This window comes from Chrysemys picta, unplaced genomic scaffold (genome assembly GCF_011386835.1).
Source record: "Chrysemys picta bellii isolate R12L10 unplaced genomic scaffold, ASM1138683v2 scaf1312, whole genome shotgun sequence".
Classification (NCBI taxonomy): domain Eukaryota; kingdom Metazoa; phylum Chordata; order Testudines; family Emydidae; genus Chrysemys; species Chrysemys picta.
This window is the reverse complement of record NW_027054019.1, coordinates 12,501-17,882: the sequence shown is the minus strand read 5'-3', so window position 1 is coordinate 17,882 and position 5,382 is coordinate 12,501. Positions and strand designations below refer to the sequence as shown.

Genomic DNA, 5,382 nt, shown 5'->3' with positions numbered 1-5,382 from the left:
GTTGACCTGGTGGCCGGTTTGCTTTCCGGACCGGATGTCACCCCACTCCCAGGGCAGCGCGGCAGTGGTGCTGAGGACCGCAGAGGGGGGGCTTAATAGTCGAGAGGGAGCAGGTCCGGGGGAGGCTTAATAGTCATCCCCCGAGGACTCCGGGGGCCAGGCTTAATAGTCGTCCCCCCGGGCGCTCCAGGGGGAAAGCTTAATAGTCCTCCCCCGAGGATAGGCTTAATAGTCGCCCCCCGGCCAGTCCGGGGGAGGCTTAATAGTCGTTCCAGGGGAGGCTTAATAGTCATCCCCCGGGCAGTCCGCGGGAGGCTTAATAGTCGTCCCCCGAGTGCTCCGGGGGGCAGGCTTAATAGTCGTTCCCCAGGCAGTCTGGGAGAGGCTTAAGAGTCATCCCCCGACAGTGTGGGTGTGGGTGTGGGCGGGGGGGAGGCTTAGCAGTCGTCCCCAGGGCGGTCCGGGGGTGGGGGGAGGCCTCAGAGTCGTCCCTCCGAGAGCCGTGTCGGCGGCGGTGGCGGGTGTCAGGCTTTACGTCCAGCCTCCGGAGGGTGAGCGTCCTCGGACGCGATGCAGCCGCCGCAGAGAGGCAGCCTCCGAGGCAGGGAGCGGAGCACCGAGGCTGGGGAGTGGGGAGCAGGAGCCGGGGGGGAGGTGGGGGGCGTTCAGGACAACAGGTCAACCCCCTGGAAGCGGCTGTCAAATGTTCAACGTCCCCACTCGGCCACCAGGTCAAGCCCCGGGAAGCGGCTGTAAAATTCTCAAAGTCCCCACCGGGACAATAGGTCAAGCCCTGGGAGGCGGCTGTCAAATGTTCAAAGTCCCCACCGGGACAACAGGTCAACCCCCGGGAAGCGGCTGTCAAATTTTCAAAGTCCCCGTTCGGCCACCAGGTCAACCCGCTGAATCTACTGGGTTGACCTGGCGGCCGTTTTGCTTTCCGGCCACCAGGTCAACCCATTGGTTTCGACGGGTTGACCTGGCGGCTGGTTTGCTTTCCGGCCACCAGGTCAACCCATTGGATTCGACGGGTTGACCTGGTGGCCGGTTTGCTTTCCGGCCCGGGTGTCACCCCACTCCGAGGGCAGCACGGCAGTGGTCTTGAGGACCACAGAGGGGGGCTTAATAGTCGAGACGGAGCAGGTCCGGGGGAGGCTTAATAGTCGCCCCCCGGCCAGTCCGGGGGAGGCTTAATAGTCGTCCCCCGAGGACTCCGGGGGCCAGGCTTAATAGTCGTCCCCCCCCGGGCGCTCCAGGGGGGAAAGCTTAATAGTCCTCCCCCGAGGACTCCGGGGGCAGGCTTAACAGTCGTCCGCCCCGGGCGCTCCAGGGGGAAAGCTTAATAGTCCTCCCCCGACAGTGTGTGTGTGTGTGTGTGGGAGGGAGGCTTAGCAGTCTTGCCCCGGGCGGTCCGGTGGGGGAGGCTTAGCAGTCGTCCCCAGGGCGGTCCGGGGGTGGGGGGGGGGGGGAGGCCTCACAGTCGTCCCTCGGAGAGCCGGGTCAGCGGCAGTGGTGGGTTTACGTCCAGCCTCCGGAGGGTGCGCGTCCTCGGAGGCGATGCAGGCGCCGCAGAGAGGCAGCCTCCGAGGCAGGGAGCGGAGCACCGAGGCTGGGGAGAGGGGAGCAGGAGCCGGGGGCTGGGGCTGGGGGTGGGGGGCGTTCAGGACAACCGGTCAAGCCCCGGGAAGCAGCTGTCAAATGTTCCAAGTCCCCACTCGGCCACCAGGTCCACCCCAGTCTAGCAATGGGGTTGACCTGGCTGACGGCCGGTTAGTATCAAGGTAAACTCACCGTCGTCCACAGGAGGGCAGCTCTCAGGCCGGCCGGCTGCGGCTGACTCTGGGGCGGCGCCCGGTCCCGGCAGCGAGGGGCGGGGGGCGCGGAGCGAGACGGGGCTAACCGGGGGGGGGCGCCTCCTGCGACTTTGGGGGCCGCGGGTCGTCAGTGGCGTGCAGGCCGGGCCTCTCCCGGGGGATTCGGGGGGGCGGTCCTGCGGGCCGGGCGCAGGGGGCTCGAGCGAGCCCGGGCCGGTCCGCCCCGGGGCCGGGGTCTCCGCCTGCGGCTCAGGGGGGCGCGGGTCGTCGGGGGAGGAAGCCCGGGGGAGCCGCACACCGGCCCGCCAGGCCAGGCCTGGCCTGGATGGCCGCGGGGGGATTCGGGGCGGTCCCGCGGGCCGGGGGCCGGGCGCAGGGGAGGCGGGGGGGCCGAGCGAGTCCGTCCCGGGCCCGGGGCCTCCCCCTGCGGCTTTGGGGTCCGTGGGTCCCCGCTGGAGGAAGCCACTGGGAGCTGGACACCCGCCGTCCGTCCCGCCAGGCCAGGCCTGGCCTGGGTGGCCGCGGGGGGATTCGGGGCGGTCCCGCGGGCCGGGGGCCGGGCGCAGGGGAGGCGGGGGGGCCGAGCGAGTCGGGCCCGGGCCCGGGGCCTCCCCCTGCGGCTTTGGGGTCCGTGGGTCCCCGCTGGAGGAAGCCGCTGGGCGCTGGACACCCGCCGTCCGTCCCGCCTGGCCAGGCCTGGCCTGGGTGGCCGCGGGGGGATTCGGGGCGGTCCCGCGGGCCGGCGGCCGGGCGCAGGGGGTCCGAGCGAGTCCGTCCCGGGCCCGGGGCCTCCCCCTGCGGCTTTGGGGTCCGTGGGTCCCCGCTGGAGGAAGCCGCTGGGCGCTGGACACCCGCCGTCCGTCCCGCCTGGCCAGGCCTGGCCTGGGTGGCCGCGGGGGGGGATTCGGGGCGGACCTGCGGGCCGGCGGCCGGGAGGGTCCGGGCCAGTCCGCCCCATGCCCGGGGTCTCCCCCAGCGGCTTCGGTGGCCCCGGGGGGGGTCCTCCGCGGAGGAAGCCGGGTGGGTGGGGAGCCGGACCCCAGGCGCCCAGACCCGTGACCTGCGGCCGCGACCTCCGACTCGGCAGGAGCGACGAGGGGCTTTCCGGCCCGTCCCCCCCTCTCCTTCCCCCCCAGAAAAGGAGAGAGAGCTGACTCGGACCGGGAAAAGCTGCCTACGGCACCTGGGATTCCCAGGCGGTCACCCATCCAAGTACTAGCCAGGCCCGGGACGGTTTACCTTCCGAGATCGGACGGGATCGGGGGCGTTCGGTCCGGTATGGCCGTAGGCACCCGGCCCCGCGCCTCCTCGCCCGCTTTCCCCTGCCGACGCCCGGGCCTGCCGCACGGTGAGCCCCGGTCGGACTGCCCCCCCCCCCTGCGGCAGGGCCCCCGTCTCTCGCGGGCCCGGTCCTTTTTTCCTTTTCGAGCTCCGGGGCCCGGGCTGGCCGCCAGAGCCCCTCCGCCCGCCCTCCCCGGCGTCGGGGAAAATACTGTCCCGGACTTCCAGTGCGCCCGATCCTGTCAGCCGGGGGGTGGGGAGGGGCAGTCCCTCGCTGCGGCCGGGGAGGGTGAGCCCAGGGCGGCTTGCCTGCCGTGCGAGGCCCCTCTCGGCCACCAGGTCAACCCCGAGTCGAAAGGGCTGAAAAATTTTCAGAGTCCCCTCCCGGGCACCAGGTCAACCCGTGGAATCGGACGGGTTCACCTGCTGGCCGGTTCGCTTCCCGGGCACCAGGTCAACCCGTGGAATCGAAAGGGTTCACCTGCTGGCCGGTTTGCTTTCCGGCCACCAGGTCAACCCCTAGGGGTTTTAACGGGGGCACGCCCGGTGGCCTCTTTCCCGTCCGGTCACCAGGTCAACCCGGATCTCCCTCCTTCCCTGGGCGTCCCCTCCTCGGAGGCGTCAGGTTCCATTCCCCCCCCCCCCCCAGACTTCCAGGGGCCCGATCCAGTCGGCCGGGAGGCAGTCCCTCGCTGCGGCCGGGGAGGGTGAGCCCAGGGCGGCCTGGTCCATGTCTCTAGTGGGCCCGATCCTTTTTTTTTTTTTCGAGCTCCGGGGCCAGGCCCGCCCGGGCAGCCCTCCTCGGAGGCGTGGGGCGATTTCCCCCCGCCCCCAGACTTCCAGGGGCCCGATCCTGTCGGCCGGGAGGCAGTCCCTCGCTGCGGCCGGGGAGGGTCAGCCCAGGGCGGCTTGCCTGCCGTGCGAGTCCCCTCTCGGCCACCAGGTCAACCCCGAGTCGAAAGGGCTGAAAAATTTTCAGAGTCCCCTCCCGGGCACCAGGTCAACCCGTGGAATCGAACGGGTTCACCTGCTGGCCGGTTCGCTTTCCGGCCACCAGGTCAACCCGTGGAATCGAAAGGGTTCACCTGCTGGCCGGTTCGCTTTCCGGCCACCAGGTCAACCCCTAGGTTTTAAGGGGGGGGGACGCCAGGTGGCCTCTTTCCCGTCCGGTCACCAGGTCAACCCGGATCTCCCTCCTTCCCTGGGCGCCCCCTCCTCGGAGGCGTCAGGTTCCATTCTTTTTTCCAGACTTCCAGGGGCCCGATCCAGTCGGCCGGGTGGCAGTCCCTCGCTGCGGCCGGGGAGGGTGAGCCCAGGGCGGCTTGCCTGCCGTGCGAGTCCCCTCTCGGCCACCAGGTCAACCCCGAGTCGAAAGGGCTGAAAAATTTTCAGAGTCCCCTCCCGGGCACCAGGTCAACCCGTGGAATCGAACGGGTTCACCTGCTGGCCGGTTCGCTTCCCGGGCACCAGGTCAACCCGTGGAATCGAAAGGGTTCACCTGCTGGCCGGTTCGCTTTCCGGCCACCAGGTCAACCCCTAGGTTTTAAGGGGGGGGACGCCCGGTGGCCTCTTTCCCGTCCGGTCACCAGGTCAACCCGGATCTCCCTCCTTCCCTGGGCGCCCCCTCCTCGGAGGCGTCAGGTTCCAGTCTTTTTTCCAGACTTCCAGGGGCCCGATCCAGTCGGCCGGGAGGCAGTCCCTCGCTGCGGCCGGGGAGGGTGAGCCCAGGGCGGCCTGGTCCATGTCTCTAGTGGGCCCGATCCTTTTTTTTTTTTCGAGCTCCGGGGCCAGGCCCGCCCGGGCAGCCCTCCTCGGAGGCGTGGGGCGATTTCCCCCCCCCCCCCCAGACTTCCAGGGGCCCGATCCTGTCGGCCGGGAGGCAGTCCCTCGCTGCGGCCGGGGAGGGTCAGCCCAGGGCGGCCTGCTTGGCGGCCGGGTCCATGTCTCTAGTGGGCCCGATCCTTTTTTTCCCTTTTCCGGCTCCGGGGCCCGGGGTGCTCGGGTAGCCCTCCGCGGTGGCGTCGGCCAATTTTTTTTAAAATCAGACTTCCGTGGGCCCGATCCTGACGGCCGGGAGGCAGTCCCTCGCCGCGTCCGGGGACGGCGAGACGCTCGGCCACCGGGTCAACCCGGAGGAAGCGGGCTGGGGGGAAAAAAAAAAAAAAAAGTTTTCCAAGTCCGAAAAATTTTCAAAGTCCCCTCTCGGCCACCAGGTCAACCCCTTTGGAGCGAATGGGTTGACCTGACGGCCGGTCGTCTCGCGGATGTCCGGAAGGGGTCGCCCCAC

The 5,382-nt window shown here is 70.0% G+C and overlaps 1 non-coding gene across 1 annotated transcript; it reads right to left on the bottom strand.

Annotated features, from left to right (window-relative positions):
- Positions 1 to 2,985: 2,985 nt before the first annotated feature.
- Positions 2,986 to 3,104, bottom strand: LOC135979851 (5S ribosomal RNA). The gene has a single exon (XR_010597090.1). It is a non-coding gene; the product is annotated as a 5S ribosomal RNA (ribosomal RNA).
- Between the last annotated feature and the right edge of the window lie 2,278 nt (positions 3,105 to 5,382).